The sequence below is a fragment of the Corvus cornix genome, unplaced genomic scaffold (genome assembly GCF_000738735.6).
Source record: "Corvus cornix cornix isolate S_Up_H32 unplaced genomic scaffold, ASM73873v5 scaffold10, whole genome shotgun sequence".
NCBI classification, from domain to species: Eukaryota; Metazoa; Chordata; class Aves; order Passeriformes; family Corvidae; genus Corvus; species Corvus cornix.
In genome coordinates, this window is record NW_024108679.1 from 162,901 (window position 1) to 182,276 (window position 19,376).

Consider the following 19,376-nt stretch of genomic DNA (forward strand, 5'->3'; position numbering starts at 1 on the left):
TAGAGTGGATCTTCCCATCACACCAGCCATCCAAGACCATCACCACACCACAGGAATTGATGGCTCACTTAATTATGGGAGCCAGAGCTCACCTCTGTACCCTTGCTGGGTGCGACTTCACGTGCATTCATGTACCATTGACCATTGGTGTCTTGGAACATTTGCTCCAGACCAATGAGCACCTCCAGTTCGCTCTGGACAGCTACCCAGGCCAAATCTCAATTCACAAGCCCAAACATAAGTTGTTTAACACAGCTTTCAATTTGGCCCCAAAACAACTGCAAAGCAAAACCCCGCTCAAGGCTCTAACTGTTTGTACCGATGGCTCAGGATGACTTGGCGGGATCCTCGGACTCAGGTGTGGGAGTCTGATGTCCAAGTGATGGAAGGCTCACCACAAATTGCAGAATTGGCAGCCGTGGTTAGAGCTTTTGAGAGGTTCCAGGAACCCTTCAATCTGGTCACAGATTCGGCCTATGTGGCTGGAGTAATTGCCAGAGCGGAGCATACCTTGTTGAAGGAGGTTGCAAATCCAAAGCTGTACCAGTTGCGCTCTAAACTGGTCTATCTCCTTTTCCACCAAGAGCAACCTTTCCATGTGATGCATGTGCGGTCACACAATGATCTCCCAGGTCCCATCGCTGAAGGGAACGGGAGAGCTGAGGCTCTGGCAATGCTGATACTAACACCCAATGTACCTGACACTTTCCAACAGGCAAAATTGAGCCACCAATTTTTCCACCAGAATGCTCCCGCCCTCATCAGGATGTTTGATCTCCACAGGGATCAAGCGAGGACGAATGTGGCGACATGTCCAAGCTGCCAGAGCTACCAGGTCCCATCATTAGGCTTAGGGGTAAACCCCCGAGGCGTAGGTAGCTGTGAACTCTGGCAAACCGATGTGACACACATTCCCCAATTCAGGAGACTTAAATATGTGCACATCTCCATCGACACCTTCTCAGGGGCCATGTTTGCATCTGCCTATGCAGGAGAAAAGGCAAAAGAAGTCACCAAACATTTTCTCCTTGCCTTTGCCACCCTGGACATGCCCATATAAGTTAAAACGGACAATGGTCCTGCTTATATTTCAAAACAACTGCAAAAATTTTTTAGCACATGGGGCATCCGGCACACCACGGGCATTTCCCATTCCCCCACAGGACAGTCCATTGTCAAAAGGGCCCATCAAACCATCAAGAGGGTCCTTGATCAACGACGTGGAGGGACAGAGATTAACTCTCCCATTGTGAGACTCTGTAAGGCTCTCTTCACAATAAACTTTTTGAATAATCCTTTCTCAGAGTCAACCCCCCCCCATATTCCAGCATTTTACTAACTTGACCCAAGCCAAATTAAAGGAGCAACCACCGGCATTGATCAAAAACCCTGAGAGCCATCAGATCCAGGGCCCTTTCCAGCTCATTACCTGGGTAAGGGGGTAATAAATCCAGATAAAACCCTGGACCTTGCAGTATTCTGTGTTCTTTGTCCCTGGATCCCTTCAGGCAGGGACCTCAATAAACCCTTTGTATGGAATTCTGTACAAAGGACCCCTCCCACCTCTCTGTCCTGGGCGATGCTGCAGAAGCTGTCAGGCTCTGTGTGTGTGTGGCAGTGAGTATCCACCTCCTACGGTGTGTCAGAGTGTGTCCAAGTTCGTTCGCATGGCATCCCCTGGAGCAGCTCCGGTGGGACGCGATTGGGATGGACGTGATGCTCTTTCCATCCCCCCCTACGCCCAGCACATCAGTGTCACTTTAGATCTTTGGTTCCATGAGGTTCCATAACCTCACTGTGGTCTCCTGAGCTCCATTAGGCCCTGCTGTAAGGTAGTGGAGCCTTGGTTCCGTGGGGTTCCATAACCTCACTACGGTCTCTTGGGTGACATGATGCACCACTGTGTCACATTGGAGCCTTGGTTCCACAAGGTTCCATAACCTCACTATGGTCTCCTGCGTTCCATGAGGCCCTGCTGTGAGATATTTGAGCTGCAGTTCCATGAAGTTCCAGAACCTCACTGTGGTCCCTTGGGTTCCATGAGACCATGCTGTGTCACTTTAGAGCCTTTGTTGAGGTTATGAGGTTCCCTAACCTCACTCTGGATTTACTCATGAGGTGCATTCAGACCTCACACTGTCTCACACTGGATCCTTGGTTCCATGAGGTACCATACCATGACTATGGCATCTTAGATTCCATGAGGATCCTCTGAGTCACATTAGAACCCTGGTTCCACTGGGTTCCAGAAGCTAACTGTGGTTTCTTTTATTCCATGATTCCCCACTGTGTCACACTGGAGCCTTGGTTCCATGAGATTCCATAGAGTCACAATGGACTCCTGTGTTCAATTAGGCCTCCCTGTGTCACATCAGAGCCTTGGTTCCATAAGATTCCATAGCCTTCCTATGCTCTCCTGTGTTCCGTGATGCCCTGCTGTGAGACATTTGAGATTTGTGCTTCCATGAGGTTCTGTGACCTCACTATGGTCTCCTGAGCTCCTATAGACCCCACTGTGTCACATCAGAGCCTTGGTTCCATGAAGTTTCATTTCATCACAATGGTCTCCTGAGTTCATTTAGGCCCCTCTCTGTCACACTGGACTCTTGGTTCCATGATGTTCCATAGCTTCACAATGGTGTCCTGTGATCTATGAGGCCATGCTGTGAGACATTTGAGCTGCAGTTCCATGAGGTTCCAGAACCTCACTATGGTCTGTTGGGTTCCATGAGACCATGCTGCGTTGTGGTGCAGTGGGTTGAACCTGAGTTGATGGACAGTCTTTTAGACTAATGACGCTTCTCACAATTTACATATTTAAACCGCACGGAAAGGTGGGAATTCCCTTTTTGTCCAAGCTCGCCTGCTGGAAGGTGGGGGGGCTCTTAGCCTCCAGGCCCTGCCAGGTCAGGCCAGGGCCACTGCCCCTTTCCCCCTTTCCCAACACCACAGCACGGACCCTGGGTCGCTGGGGAGGGACTGTCCCAGAGCCGCAGGCAGCTAAAACCAGCCATGGACTGCCACACAGCTAAACCCATCCGGCGTGGCTTCTGGGGACAGGCGGGTCCTTCTCTTCTCCATGCGGAGCCGGTGGAGTCAACGGGAGCCAGAGGAGCCTCCTTTCTGCAGCCAGCACACTTCGTGCTGAACTGAAGAGGAGACTGTTGGGGAAGATGAAACAGGAAAGCCTTATAAATATGATTGCCTGACAAAAGATTTTGGGAATATGAAAACTATAAGCAACATCGAAATGAAGGCCACCTTTGAGATACCAAGTCTTAGTTACTGAACAACTGGAAAACAATGGTATGGCCGACTGAAGGTAATCCCCTTTTGATTGAACAATACCCTCTGCTTGCAGACAGGTCCAAGGGTCAGAGCAGACCCTACTAGCTCAGCAGAAGGGGTCCAAAGAGTAGTTTTTAGGAGTTAAAATGTAACACTCTATGGTAATATAATAGTTCTTATAGGCTGTATGTAAATGCTATAGGATTTGTATCTTGTACTAGATTGGCTAGTGAAAATTAGAATATTCAGTACAGAAGATGATTTATTGTATTGTAACCAGGACTTCTGCCCCTTACTTACTTCCTCTTCGCTCACTCTTACTCCGCTCTTACCTACTTGCTCTTACTTTTACACTCTTGCTCTCTTGGGCCTGCTCCGAGCTGTGGCTGGCAGCTCTAAGCAGTGCCCCTGTACCCACGCCCTTTGCAATAAACCGCATGTTCCAAGATCTGACTTCAGAGATCTCTCGTCTCCATCCGTCCCAACCGTCCAACCCACCCAAGCTCCTACAGACACCACACAGCCAGTAGCACAGAGGGAGCGAGGCTTTCTCTACCATAAAGCCTGAACAAGAACACTCTTCAACATGAGTCAGAGAGAAAGAGAAAGTGAATCATGTGAGACGAAGCTGAAAATGGCGATGGGAGAAAAGAGGGCGGTGCTGCCATTCTCGCATGTAGCTTAAAAAAACTTCTTGCATGCTGTGGTAAGAAACTGTAATACCACAAACTGTTTGTCTCTTTAATCCATTTGAAGTACACGGGGGGATGGAGAATTCATCGTGAGGCCTGTGAAGATTGTGAAGAGTGCCTATGCCAGGCTATATAGAAGCAGTGAGAGGCTTTTAGAGAGTTGTGGCGAAGAAAGCCTTTGTGTGCAGGCCAAAATAACTTATCCTTAAAAAGATTAATAACCCCATGTGATGGCCCATGTTTTGCAGTGTGAAGGAACTGTGAGATTTTTCATAGGAGAGATTATTACAGCTGGTGATGGGGTCAGCGGCTCTGACCCAGGAAGAGGTGACCGGTCTGGGGAGATGGTCCCAAAAGGAATCGCCTTCCCGAGGCCCGGTGTCTTCCCTCAGCTGCTGGCAGAGGGGTCCTTGCAGAGACTGTCAGCTCTTTAGTGATTATCAGCTCGTGATTCCAGCTCAGCTCTGCAGAGCAGCCTCCAGGCCAAGCCAGACCAGAGAGAGAGACGAGAGAGGTTCGTGTGGCTGGTTCCGCACAGAGGTAGCTTTATTGTGGGTCCCCTCCGGCAAAGGGGAGAGCCAGGGATGAGAACCCTCTCTGAGCCACAGGGGCCCATAGGGCTTGCTTTTATAGGGATACAGGGGATCAGTAAAGGACCAATGGGTTACAGAGGATCTGGGATGGGTACAGGCCAATGGGTTATGAAGAAATCTGCATAGTGTCTCCCAAAGGATTGTGGGTCTGTCTTTTCTCGCCATGACCAAAGAAGTGGTTGCCTTTCCAGGGAGTCCTGCTGGGCGATTGTGAAATCTCTTATCTCAGCAGAGATCCCTCCAGGGCAGGGGCTGGGCATACCCCATAACTCATCATCAGGAACTGGAGTGACAGGACAAGGAGTAATGGGTACAAACTGAAAGAGGGCACATTTGGGCTGGATAGCTGGCTGAAATTCTATCCTGTGAGGGTGCTGAGACCCTGGCTCAGGTTGCACAGGGAGGCTGTGAATGCCTCAACCATATCAGTGTTCAAAGCCAGATTGGACAGGGCTTGGAGCAGCTCGATCTAGTGGGAAGGGGGCAGATATCAGGACCCTGCCCTGTAGTAGTTAAATCACATTTGCTGTTGGATTAAGTTCAAGAGATGGGATTATCGTAGTTGAAGATGATTTATTACCAAAATAACAACCAAAGCATCAGCCTGAAGGCATGAGATTTGGTAACAAGCTGCCATAACAAGAGATAGTCACAGAATCTATAGTTACATGACCTTTTATACCTTTCTAATCCAGTAGGCACTAAAAATGACACTTTGTTTTGGATTTATAACCTATTACCTTTGGTACTTTCTGCTGCATTGTGTCTGTGTTTCAACCAATGACTTCTTAACTCACGTACACACATATACTTCTATTATAACATCTACATTCTTAACTTAAACTATATAAAATCACATTAGTATATTTAAAAATGCTCCACCAGAATACCCAGTGTATATTTTCACTTATAACTATAAAAACATAGGCTTGCAGTTCTTTGACTTAAGGTCTATCTGTTGCTGTTATTCCCGGAGAGACGGTGAAATCACGACTAAGTCCAGGTCAGATGATACGGCCAAAGCAGAGCTAAGCCACCTTTAATGCCAAAACCCATCTTCTATAGCATGGATCGCAAAGGAGAAATTATATGATTGGCCCATTGACCCACCACCTCCCAAGGTGAAATTTCCAAATATTATTCTTAAAGAAGGAAAGTAATTTTCACAGTTCTCAAAACAACTTGCAGGTGTAGAAATGGTTTACATTCTCTCAAACTGTTGTCCATCCAGTTCACATGAGAACGAAAGCTTTCACAGAGAAGCTGTGAGAAGCTGGATTTCTCTAACTGCTTTCTTATGAGAAAGAAAAGTTTCACAGGAAAATTCCTCTGTCAGCCCTTGCTAGCATCCACATCTATCAACCTCTGTCAATTAACCCAGACCTAGTCTCTTCCATGGTTGTAAATCAAATCCCCTGTCAACAGCAGGAGTTGGTATTCCTCTGATTCCCACATCTCCTTTCTGCACCAAAAAAACTCCTTCGATGGATTTATCAATCATTCGTTGTATACATTGGAACAAACAAGGTACCATTATGAGAACTATTACTATGACTGCCAAAATGTATAGGCCTGTTGTAAGACACTTCTTTATCCATGATGCTAAGCCCCATCCACTAAACAAATCATTTAACCAAGTTCCATCATTGATTCTTATTTTTGACACACCCTCTTTAAGTTGTATGCTCTTATGAATAGATTTCGAGTGGTCAGACAGATTCATACAGCACATCCCTTCCAAGTCTTTGCATCCATGTCCATGGGCCAGCAAAAGAAAATCAATGGCTGCTCTGTTTTGCAAAGTTGCATGCCTCACATCTTTGACATCTGCTAAGAGGCCACTTAGTGCAAGGGACATGGCATTAGATTGTTTACTCAGCCAACATCCCAACCGATCCAACTGCTTTAACGCAGCTACTGAGGCAACTGGTGGCATAAGGAGAGATGCTGCAAGCCTTTTTCCATAGCCCCATGGGGTAAAGTCATCTTTGCATTCTGGTCCATATTGATGCGGAACAGATCTTTTTTGTCTGTGTCTCATGTTGGCAATTGTCTTCATATTAGGAGTAAACAGCGTAAGTTCTCCCACAGTACACAGACCTCCCTTAATGTTTGAAGGAATAGCTGGCCATGCTCTGTCTCCACATACAAAAACATTCCTCTTGGTAATTGCAGAGGAATAGAGCTAGGTGTAGATGAGACTATAAAAGTATTATTACACCAAAAGGAGTGGTTTCTATACACAGGGTGGTGTGGAGAAACATCTCTCATCATTGATTGATTGATGTCTATAGAATGGAATTCAACACAAAATTTTACTTTTACAGAACCAAGGAGTTCTAATACTTGGGGTTCATCAGAGGTTTTAGGAAGATAGGGAGTCCACCATTCCTGTGTATTTACTGGGGTATAGTACTCCCAAACTTTTGATCCTGCAAAGGTACCTCGTAGGGCTCTATCAATTCTTTCTGGTATTGGCCAATTTTCTACTGACTAAACAAGTTGAAAATGGATTTTCTGCAGTTGTGGTAGACAAGCATAGAGTATCCAAACCTGAAGCATTAGCTAAAGTCACCCAAACATTGGTCTTAGGTTGATCAACTGGCAAAGCTACCCTACTAAAAGCAAACAAAACAAAGAGCAAAAAATAAGCTTAACATCTGATTAAACTCCATGTTTCTTTAAAGTTATCTTTTGGCAAAAGGACTCTTCTCCCAAATTTTAATCTTTAAATGAATTTTAAGAATATTATTTATATTTTCTCAGTTTTGTTTCTATCTCATTTAATGATGAGGCATTCTGTGCTTTCTTTAAATAGAAAGGTGAGAATTATTTGCCAAAAGAACTTTACGATGTTCTCTTTTTTCACAGTCTTTACATTGAAATAAAACCCAAAGTTCACAGTTTCTACAATAAAAACAAGAGATTGCAGGTATGGGTTGTAGTCTCTGCATAGTTCACGTCTGTGTACTTTCTTCTCTACTTGTGGGGTTGTCACTGTTTTTCTCTGTACGGTATGGTTTCATGTTCTTCGCAGGAAACCACCTAGGTTCTGTACCTGTAGAAACACAAGCAAACCCTTTGCCCCAGGTTATTAGTGGGAATGGACCTTCGATCTGTCCTGTTTCTGGATTTCTAATCAGAACCAAAGGATTCTCCTTTAATTTCACGTGTGCTGTTAGAGAAATACCTAAATATTGGAGGATCAGGCTCTGCAGAAAAACTATTCAAAAAGTTATAAACATATAAGGCATAAACATATAAACATATAAACTCAATCGCATCTGTGGTGATGTCTGTGCTACATCTCCCTTTTGCTGATCTAAAATACATTTTAAGGAATTATGTGTCCTTTCCACAACTGCCTGACTCGTGGGCGAATAAGGAAGGCCAAAGGTATGACAAACGCCCCCATTCATTAAAAATGTGGCTACCTTCTGGGCTGTATAAGCAGGACCATTATCTGTTTTTATTTCTTGAAGTACCCCCAGTGAAGCAAAAGCTTGCAAAAAATGCTGACACACACGATTTGCTGTCTCTCCTGTGTGTACAGAAGCAAGAACTGCATTGGAAAATGTGTCTACTGACAGATGGATATTTTTATATTTTCCAAAAGATGGGTATTTTGTGATATCTGTTTGCCACAATTGCAAACTCTGCAGTCCTCGAGGATTAACCACTCCTGTGGAAACAGGGGGCTGCACTACAATCTGGGCAAGTATTTACAATTGCTGACAATCTGGGCAAGTATTTACAATTGCTCTAGCCTGATCTCTGGAAAGGTGAAACATTTGCATAAGAGCTTGTGCATTCTGATGAAAAAAGGCATGACTCAGCTTCGCCTGTTCAAAAATGTTAGGTAAGGTGTTCACTACGGCTACTGTCAATTTATCAGCCCTGGAGTTGCCTTCTGCCAGAAATCCTGGAAGTGATGAATGAGCTCTAATATGGGATACAAAATATTGATTAGTTCTATTTTGTACAAGTGTATAAAGACATGTAAGATAACAATACAGAACATCATTGCTAACATCCTTCAAATCTGGTCCTTCTATTCTCTTAACTATATTAGCAACATAAGCAGAATCCGTAGTCAAATTAAAAGGCTCCTGAAAAAGCTGAAATGTTCTAACTTCTGCTGCAAGTTCTATCACCTGGGTTGAGCCTTCTACTGTTTGGACATCTGATTTCAATGCTTTAGTTTCTGCCAAACTACCACAGAAAAATTTGGTTTTCCTGACCCATCACTAAACAGTCACAGCATCTAAAGGCACTTCACTTAACAGAGGTCTTTCTCTAAAGCTTAACTTTCCCTGTAATAATTAATGACTAGGAAAATAAATTCTGGTTTCCCAGAAAAGGGGGGTAACACGGTGAGGACACCCGGCATGTCCAGAAAGGGGGAGTTCAGGGGGTCTCTGGTTTTACAGAAGGTGGGGCTGGGGGCTGGGAAAGGCAGGAATGGGGATCTGAGGTGTTCCAGGGCATCCCAAGGTCAAGAACACGGGAAGTCTGGAGGCTGGGACACATGGGATGCCCAGGAAAAGGGGAGCAGGGGCGTCCCGGTGCTGGGAACGGAGGTTCAGGGGGTCCCGTTCCCAGGAATGGTGGTTCGGGGGGGGTCCCGTTCCCGGGAATGGTGGTTCAGGGGGTCCCAGGGGGTGCCGGGGGTCCCAATCCCCCCTCGCCACCCCAGGAGCCCCCAGCCCCAGCGCTGGAGCCATCGCACTGCTCCGGGCAGATCCCGGCGGTGCAGGTTGGGAGATGCGGCAGTGCCCGAGGGAGGGTGGGGGAATGGGGGGATCACTTCCAGCTGTCCCAGAGAAGGCTCTGTAAATCCCAGTTAATCCCAGTCGCTCCCAGTGTGTCCCCAGCCACCCCCAGTACGGTTACACACACTCCCAGTATATCCCAGTTGCCCTCAGCATGTCCATAGTCATTCCCAGATGCTCCCAGTGGTCCCAGTAAGGTGTTTGTTATCCCAGTATCATACCAGTCACGCCCAGTATATCCCAGTTGCCTCCAGCATGCGTCCAGTCCTTCCCAGTTACTCCAGTTTGCTTGCAGCATGATCCCAGTTGCTCTCAGTTGCTCCCAGTAGCCCAAAGTGTGACCCCAGTTGCTCCCTTTCAACACCAATATGAACCCAGCAACCTCCAGTATGATCCTAGTCACATGCCAGCACTCCCAGTATGGTCCCAGTTTAATCCCAGTTATTTCCAATCACTCCCAGTATGGGCCCAGTTGCCTCCACCATGGTTCCAGTTGCTTCCTAGATCAACCCAGTCAGTCCCAGAATGATGCCATTTGCTCCCAGCATGCTCCCAGTTGCTCCCAGTCACCCCCATATGGGGGATGATATGCATGGTGTGTTTCCCAGTCACTCTCAGATACTCCCAGTATTAGTCCAGTCACTCCCAATAGGATCCAAATATGACCCCAGTGTGCTCCCAGTCACTGCCAGTATGAACCAGTTTCCCCCCACAGATTCCAGTGGCTCTCTTTCACCCTCACTTTTGCTCCAGTCACTCCCAGTCTCTCCCAGTTCCCTCCAGCATATTCCCAGTCACTCCCAGTTCCTCCCAGTTGCTTCCAGCATTATCCCATTTGCTCACAACCACTCCCAGTCAGCCTCTGTGTAGTTGCACTCACTGCCAGTCTGATCCTAGTCACCTCCAGCATCATCCCAGTTCATCACAGTAGAAGCCCAGTTGCTTCCAATCACCCCCAGCATGCACCCAGTCACTCCCAGTAGCTCCTGGCATGATCCCAGTTGCTCCCAGTGTATCCCATTTGCCCCCAGCATGGTCTCAATTGCCCCCCAAAGGCTCCTACTCACTCCCAGTATGATCCCAGTCTCCCTCAGTGTGATCCCAGTCTCCCCCGGCATGGGCCCACCTGCTCCCACTATGATGTCAGTACGATCCCAGTACAAAGCAGTCACTGCCAGTGATGCCACTCCTGGGATCCCCCAGCCCTCTCTGCGTTCCCCCCTCCCGGCTCTCCAGGCTCCGAGAGGAGCCCCAAGGGCTGCAAGTCCCCACCCAGGGTCCCCAGCAAGGCCCAGTTTGGATGTGCAGCCCCCAATGTTCCCAGTTTCCCTCTCCTTTCCCCGGGCCGGGATCCCCCGCCCTCAGCGGGTGGGAGCAGCCGAGAGCCCCGCGCTGCCCATCCCGACCTGTCCCGGCTCCATCCCCGCTGCTCCCGCGGGCTGCGAGGGGCTCGGCAACGGGGGAGGGGGACGGGGAGGAGGAGGAGGCGGAGGTGGGATTGGGGAGAGGCGGGAGGAGGAGGAGGAGGAGGAGGGAGGAAGAGGCGGAGCGGCAGCGGGAAGCTGGAGGAGAGGAGGAAGCGCTCGGCTCCAGCGCTCCCTGAACTCGCAGCCCCCGGGACCATCGCCCCCCGTCCCGCAGGTGCCCGGGGAGGGGGAGCTCGCCCCAAATGTCCCGGGGGGTCCCTGGGTTTGGGGTTTTTTGGGGGGATGTTTGGAGCTTGCGGGACTCCAAAGCCGAGCCGCAGATGCCCTCGGGGGGACATCGTGGGGTCCCGGGAGGTGTTTTTGGGGGTGGCGGTGGCGGTGGCGGCAGAGCCCCGGCGGGGGCGGGGGGATGCGGGTCCCCCCGCGGTGGGGGTTGGGCTTCCCGGGCCGGGCCCTCCGAGCTCTGCCGGGGCCCCGTGGGGACCGCGCGGGGGCGGGGGGACACCGGTTTTGGGGACCCCCGGGAGCCCCGGCTTCCCTAAGCGGGACCCCGGAGAGAGGAGAGCCCCAGAAGCCCAAAGCGGGGAGCCCGAGAGGGGGGACCCCTGGGATTGGCGGGACCCCGGCGGGGGGGTCTGGGGGCTGCAGGGGCGGCACGGCCGGGAAAGGGGCTCGGGGGTCCCGGGGCCGGGAAATGGCTGCTCCCAGTATGAGCCCAGTTCCCTCCCCGAGTGGTTCCAGTTTCCTCATCAGTCCCAGTATGAGCCCAGTCAGTCCCAGTATGATCCTGGTCACTTCCCCTCACTCCCTGTAGGATCTCTGTTGCTCCCAGTATGAACCCAGTCACTCCCAGTCATTTCCCATTATGATGCAATTTTTCCCCAGCATGGTCCCAGTTGCTCCCAGTTCCTCCCACTTTTGTCCAGTGTGTTCCCAGTTCCCCATTTGCACTTAGCGTAGTCCCAGTTACTGCCAGTATGATGCCAGTCTCTCCCAGCAGTGCCCCAGTCACTCACACTTGTCCCCACTGTGGCCCCAGTGTGGTCCCAGTTCCCCCCAGCACATTCCCAGTCGCTCCCAGTGTGGTCCCAGTCACCACCCGCATGGTCTCAGACACTCCCAGTATATCCCAGTTGCCCTGAACATTCTTGTGGTCATTCCCAGGCACTCCCAGTTACCTCAGCATGGTTCAGCTGCTCCCAGTTTTCCCAGTCACTGCCAGTACATCCCAGTTGTCACCAGCATGCATCCTATCATTCCCAGTTCCTCCCAGTGCATCCCCAGTAGGCTCTCAGCATGGGCCTGGTAGCTCCCAGTAACCCCCATTGACACCCACTATAATCCCAGCATGATCCCAGTCACTCCCAGTATGATGCCAGTGACCCCCAGTGTGTTCCCAGTTGTTGCCGTCAGTGCCAGGATGAGCCCAGTAGCCTCCAGTAGAATCCCTGTGACTCCCAGTCTCTCCCAGTATATCCCAGTCACCCCCAGCATTCTCCCAGTCCTTCCTACTTCTTCCCAGTTGCTTTCAGCATGATTCCAGTTGCTCACAGCCATTCCCAGTCAATCCCAGGATGATTCCAGTCACCCTCAGTATGATCCCAGTCTCACCCAGCTGCTCCCACCGTAATTCCAGTATGATCCCACTTGCCCCCACCATAGTTCCACTTGTTCCTGGTTCCTCCCAGTATGATCCCAGTTGCCCTTAGAATAGTCCCAGTCACGCCCAGCATAGATCCAATTGCTCCCAGGTGCCTCCAGCATGGTCCCAGTTGTCTCCAGCATGGTCCCAGCTGTTCCCAGTGTGGTTCCAGTAAGCCCAGTGTGGTTACAGACACTCCCAGTATATCCCAGTTGGCCTCAGCATGCTTGTAGTCATTCCCAGTTACTCCCAGTTGCCCCAGTAAGGTTCTAGTTTCCTCAGAATGATCCCAGTCTTTCCCAGTTACTCCCAGTTGCGTCCAGCATGATCCCAGTTTCTGGCAGTTGCCCAAAGTGTTGTCCCAGTTGCTCCCAGTATGATTCCAGTTGCCCCAGTTGTGGTCTCAGTCCCCTCAGCATGGTTCCAGTACCTTCCAGTTGATCCCAGTTGCTCCCATTGTGTCCACATTTTCCTCCCAACATGGGCCCAGTAGCTCCCAGTAAGCCCCAGTCAGGATCTGTTCACACCAGCTGTAATCTCAGTGGCTCTCAGCGTGATCCCAGTAGGACCCGTAGTCACTGTCAGTCTGGTTCCAGTCACTCCCAGTATGATCCCAGTTACACCAAATGTGGTCCCAACTGCTCCTTCTCAATGCCAGTAAGATGCCAGTCACTTCCTGCCACTTCCAGTATCATCCCAGTTGCACCAAGTCATCCTCCAGCATGGTTACAGTCACCCCCAGTATGACACCAGTCACTCCCAGATACTCCCAGTATTATTCCAGTCATGCCCAGTGACTCCCTGTCATTCCCAGTGTGGGCTCAGTCACCCCCAGTATGTGTCCAGTCACTCCCAGTCACTCCAAATATGATCCCATTTGCTCCCAGCATGGTCTCTGTTGCTCTCAGTCACCTCCAGTATGGTTCCAGTCACGGTCAGCACCTTTCCAGTTACTCCCAGTCTTATTCCAGTATGATCGCAGTCACTCAGATACCCCCATTACTATTCCAGTCACTGCCAGTATGATCCCAGCCAGTTCCAGTAGGATCCCAGTATGACTGCGGCATGGGCACAGCTGCTCCCATGATCTTCCAGTGTGGTTCCAGTTGAACCCAGTTGCCCCTAGTATAGTCCCAGTCACTCCCCATATGATCCCAGTGTCTCCCAGCATGGTCCCAGTCGTGCTCAATTGCCCCCAGTTCAGATCAAGTCACTCCCACTTGCTCCCAGTAGCCCCCAGCATGGTCCCATTTCTCCCCAGCATGGTCCTGGTTGTTCCCCGTGTGGTTCCAGTCAATCCCAGTATGGTTACAGACACTCCCAGTACATACCAGATGGCCTCAGCATGCTTGTAGTCATTCCCAGTCCCACCCAGTTGCCCCAGTAAGGTTCCAGTTACCCCAGTACAAAGCAGTCACTGCCAGTGATGCCACTCCTGGGATCCCCCAGCTCTCTCTGCGTTCCTCCTTCCGGCTCTCCAGGCTCCAAGAGGAGCCCCAAGGGCTGCAAGTCCCCACCCAGGGTCCCCAGCAAGGCCCAGTTTGGATGTGCAGCCCCCAGTGTTCCCAGTTTCCCTCTCCTTTCCCCGGGCCGGGATCCCCCGCCCCCAGCGGGTAGGAGAAGCCGAGAGCCCCGCGCTGCCCATCCCGACCTGTCCCGGCTCCATCCCCGCTGCTCCCGCGGGCTGCGAGGGGCTCGGGAATGGGGGAAGGGGAGGAGGAGGAGGAGGAGGAAGAGGGAGAGGAGGGATGAAAGAAGGAGCGGGAGAAGGGATGGAAGCAGGAGAAGGAGGTGGGATTAGGGAGGAGGAGGGATGGAAGAGGAGGAGCAGGAGGAAGAGGAGAGACAAAGGAGGATGAAGAAAAGGAGAAGGATCCACGAGGTCGAGCGCTCCCTGAATTCACAGCCCCCCACCCGTGGGATCATCTCCCCCCCATCCCGCAGGTGCCCGGGGAGGGGGAGCTCGGCCCAGATATCCTGGGGGTTCCCTGGGTTGGGTTTTTTTGGGGGGGATGTTTGGAGTATGAAGAACTCCAAAGCTGAGTGGAAAATGCCCCTTGCAGGGACATTGGGGGGTCCTGGTGGCGGTGCCAGCAGAGCTCTGGCAGCGGGCAGGGGGATGTGGGGTCCTCCGTGCAGTGGGGGTTGGGTCTGCCTGAGTCAGGCACGGCCACCTCCAGCCCGGAGCCAGGGGGCTGCGGGACCCCCCGGGTGAGCCAAAGGGGGTACCTGGGGACCCCCAGAGTGGGGAGAGCAGAGAGGGGCAGTACCGGGACCAGGGGAGCCCTGGCAGTCTGGAGGAGCGAACCCCTGTGACCCCCAGGGCCCCAAAGTGGGGAGCCCAGAGAGGGGGGGGGCGCCACCGTTCACGGGACCCTCAACAGCCTGGAGAGGGGGAGGGGGGGCTCCTTGGACCCCCTGCACCCCAGAGCAGAGAATAAGGGGAGAAGGATCCCTTGGACCCCATAATCCCCAGCATCCCTAAGTGGGAAGACCAAAGATGGGAGCTTTTTGGATTCCTGGACTCCCAGCAGCCTGGGGAGAGCGGAGAACAAAGTAAATGGGGGACCCCCAGTACAAGCGAGACCCCCAGAAGCTGGGACGGGGGGATCCCCCGAACACCAGAGTGGGGGGACTAGAGAGAGGGAACTCCTGTGAGGCTTTTTCAGGGCTGAATCTTGGTGTTTGGGAGGTTTTTCTTGACCCCAGATGCCCGGTGACTTGTAGAGAAGGACTTGGGCAGGGGGACATTCAAACTCAACGTGTCCATCACTTGTTTTTCCTCAAACCAGGATTTCCCATTCCCAAACCTTGGCCAGATGGAGGAGGACGCTGTGAGGAAGAGGAAGATGCCCCGGAACACCCAGGCAGGTGAGGAGGAAGTCCCTGCCCGTTTCCCCCTCTCTCCTGCTCCATCTCCCAGCCCAGCATCGCCCCCGGCTGCAGGACAACCCCGGTGCCGACGCCGTCCTGCCGGGGACAGACTGGGGGGATCTCCTGCCCCTTCTCTGTGGCACGCAGGCAAATGCCATCCTCTCCTTGTCCTTCCTCCCCCAGACAAGGAGCTGAGGACAGAGCCCAGGGAGGACAAATCCCCGCAGCAGAACCTGGTGGAAGAGGCCATTTTGAGCGGCTCCATGGTGAAGGAATCCAATGGGGAGGAAAAGCCCTGGAGATCCCACAGGAGGAAGGGCTGCAAACGCAGCCCAGGGAGCTGTGAGGAGGAAAGACCCACCCTGTGCCAGGAAGGTGGCCGGAGATCCAGCCAGAGCTCAGACCTGGTGATCCATGAGCAGCTTCAAACTGGGGAGAAGCCCCACAAGTGCGAGGAGTGTGGGAAGAGCTTCAGCTGGAGATGTCACCTGATCCGCCACCAGATGATCCACACTGGGGAATGGCCCTACGAGTGTGGGGAATGTGGCAAGGGCTTCAGACACAGCTCCAACCTGATCCGCCACCAGATGATCCACACTGGGGAGAGGCCATACGAGTGTGGGCAATGTGGGAAGAGCTTCATCAGGAGCTCCCACCTGATCCTCCACCAGATGATCCACACTGGGGAATGGCCCTATGAGTGCCTGGAATGTGGGAAGGGCTTCGGACAGAGCTGTGAGCTGATCATCCACCAGAGGAGCCACACTGGGGAGAGGCCCTACGAGTGTTACGAGTGTGGGAAGAGGTTTCAAACCAGCTCCGAGCTCCTCAAGCACCAGCGGATTCACACGGATGAGAGGCCCTTCCGCTGCCCTAACTGTGGGAAGAGCTTCAATCGCAAATGCAACCTTATCAGGCACCAGCGTATCCACACCGGGGAGAGGCCCTACGAGTGTCTCGAGTGTGGGAAGAGCTTCATCCAGAGCTCAGCCTTGACCAGACACCAATGGAGCCACCGGTAAGTGAAGCCCTGCAAGTGCCCCGACTGCAGAAGAGCTTCATGCACTGCTCCAACTTCATCCCCCACTGAAGGACCCACATTCCCTGTATCCATGTTGGGAAGACACCTGGCTGGTTGTCTCCATATCCTTCTGGATCCCCATAGGCACCAGGAAAGATGATGTCCGGGAGGATTTGGGGGTTCTGAGGGGAGATGGAAGAGTTTTGTCCATCACTTTGCACTCCAGAAGATGAGAAGTCTCGATCTGTCACCTCACAACCACCGAATTCCACTGAAAACTGTTCAGTTCCCACTCCAAATGGCTCAGTCACATTCCAAAAGTACTTGACCCTACAGCCCCCCTCATAATCTTCAGGAGGGGCTGGATGGGCATTCAGAGGGTCTAGACGGAGTGGGAGGTACATGGTGGGGGATGGGCAATGGGAGGGGGGCAGGGGTTTGGAATGAAGAGCTGGAGGCTGGGGATGATGAGGCTGGGGGGAATCTCCTTTCTGGGTATCCCCCACATCTGAGGGTATTTGGGTTATCCCCAGTTCCTGAGGGGTTTTTTGGGTACCCCCCGATCCTGAGGAGGGGATACAGGGAGACAAGGGAGGACACGTGGCTCCGACACTTGGAGTGGGTACCACAGGGAGGGACATGGGGAGCCCATTTTGGGGAAGATCCTGCTGCCTTCTGCCAATTTTGGGGGCTAGAAATGGCTTTTGGAGTTTTTCTGCTAATTCAGGAAGCTGAGGTGACACCCCCTCCTCATTTTCTGATGGTGAGGAGATGCCGTTTTGGAGAGCATCCTGCTGCTTTCCCCCAACCTGGGGCAGGGATATAAATGGCTTGTGGGCTCCGTGCCTCATTTTGCGGGTTGGGGTGACCCCACGGTTCCACCGGTGTCTGAGGGAGGGTTATAACTCTCAGTTTTGGTGGTTATAAGCAGCTTGTGGGGGTCCCACATTTGTCAGAGGCTCCCAGCCCCCACCCCAAAGCAGCCTTTGGCCAATCAGAGCATGCAGCGATGATGACTCAGCAGTTGCCATGGAGATGTGCAGGTGCCAGAGACCACAACACTTTTAAGCCAATCAGAAAATGCACAAAACAATTTTTACTCAGTCAGAGCTTTTCTCACCGATGACTCCTGTACTGGTTTTGCAAGGCCTGGTTTTTGGTGGCGGGGGGGCCACAGAGGTGGCTCCTGTGAGATGCTGCTGGAAGCTTCCACCATGTCCAGCAGCGCCAATCCCTGCTGGCTCTGAAGATGGACATGCTGCTGGTCAAAACTGGGCCAATTACAGAGGCTGGTAATGCCTCTGGGATAGCAGATTTAAGAAGAAAGTCAAAACAAAGTCACAGTTTTGTTGGTGGTTTTGTGCTGGTCAGAGAAGAGGAGGAGGTGAGAACGTGCAAGGGAAACAACATGGAGACACCAAGGTCAGTGGAGAAGGTGGGGGAGGAGGTACTCCAGGCTCCAGAGCCGAGATTCCTCTGCAGACCTTGGTGATGAGCATGGTGAAGCAGCCCCTGGGTATCCACGGGGGATGCAGAGATCCCTCCACAGCCCATGGGGGTGGTGCCCATGCCAGTGCACATGGATGCCTGGAGGTGGCTGTGATCCAGTGGGTGACCCAGTGAAGAGAGGGGGCCCTGCTCCCAGGCTGGAGCAGCCTGTCCTTGGAGGACTGAACCCCATGGAAGAGTGACCAACACTGCAGCAGTTTTGGGAGGAGCGTGTGCCCGTGGAAGGGGCTCACGCTGCAGCAGGTGCAATGTGGCTGTTGCTTGTGAAAGTGGACCCACACTGGAGAAGTTCACGGAGAGCTGTCTCCTGTGGGAGGGATTCCAGGGTGCAGCCGGGGAACGACTCCTCTCCCTGAGGAGAGGAAGGAAACCTCAGGTGACAAACTGAGCAAACCCCCAACGCCCTTTCCCCTGCGGTGTCAGTGGGAAGGAGGGAGGGCTTGGAGAAAAACGTGGTTTTTTAAGGGCTCATTTTACTTCTCATTATCCTGCTCTGATTTTGTCAGTAATAAACTCACTCTGTACCTCTAAGCTGAGCCTGTTTTGCCCTTGGAGTGTTTTCTCCCAGCCCTTCATTACATTGTTCTCTCCTCTGCCCAGCTGTGGCAGGGGAGGGTCAGTGAGTGACTCTCATGGGTGCCTGGAGCAGGGCCAGTGCCCAACCATGACAGGCACTTATGGCCGTGCTGTACCCAGAGACCTGCGTGGGGCCTGGATTGACTCCAGGTTTATTCCAAACCCAGGAAAAGGGTTGTTTACCATGACAAAATCCGGCCTGGAAGCGTCCCACCATGTGCAGCTCCCATTGCTCCGGGATCCCATTAAAACTCATCCCTGGGCTGGAAAACCCTTTCCAGGCATTAACTGTTCCCAGTATCCAAGTTGACCCTGGCCTGGCACAGCTGGAGGCCGTTCCCTCTCATCCCATCCCTCATTCCCTGGGAGCAGAGCCCAATCCCAGCTGGCTCCAACCTTTCCAGGTTCCAGCCAGGAACTCTCCCGTGGGTGCTGGGGCTCAGCCGTCGCTGCTCCCAGGGCGCATCCTGGGACTGAAGTGGGAAATGAGTCAATGGCTCGGAGAGAGGAGAAAGGAAATCTGGAGACTGTGCTCTTGTGATTCACAGATTTTATTGGAAAATGGAAAAATTCTTCAGGACTTTGAACTCTGTTACATTCATCCTATTGTGTATTCATGTTTTTATATCCCATACTGCAATATAAATATACAATTTGTGTAGCAATGGGGAACAAAGACAACAGACCCCCTTGTATGTCCCAAGAAGATCCCTTTATTTCCAAAAATCACCCCCTCTTTATACCCTTCATCTCAACTGAAACCAAACTGAAGAACCATAACAGAACTTAACAGCAGAAGGGCACCCATTGGCTGGCACAGCTGCCGTGCTGCGGGCCACGCGTCCTATCAGCCAATCAGCTTCCCGCTCATATGCTGTGCACACCTTCCTCCAGCCAATCACAGTCCCTCTGCCAACTGTCACTCAACCGACTCTCTCCTCACTCGCAGCTGCCTCTCACCCCTCACCCAACTTCCAACAGC

At 52.0% G+C, this 19,376-nt stretch overlaps 1 long non-coding RNA gene and 1 pseudogene across 1 annotated transcript; one reads left to right on the forward strand and one right to left on the reverse strand.

Annotated features, from left to right (window-relative positions):
• Positions 1-5,126: 5,126 nt before the first annotated feature.
• Positions 5,127-10,851, reverse strand: LOC120412085. The gene is made up of 2 exons (XR_005604747.1): positions 10,752-10,851; positions 5,127-9,699 (listed from the first exon to the last, which is right to left on the reverse strand). It is a non-coding gene; the product is annotated as an uncharacterized LOC120412085 (long non-coding RNA).
• Positions 10,852-10,889: 38 nt separating this feature from the next.
• On the forward strand, positions 10,890-18,354 carry LOC120412080 (annotated as a pseudogene).
• The last annotated feature ends 1,022 nt before the right edge of the window (positions 18,355-19,376 follow it).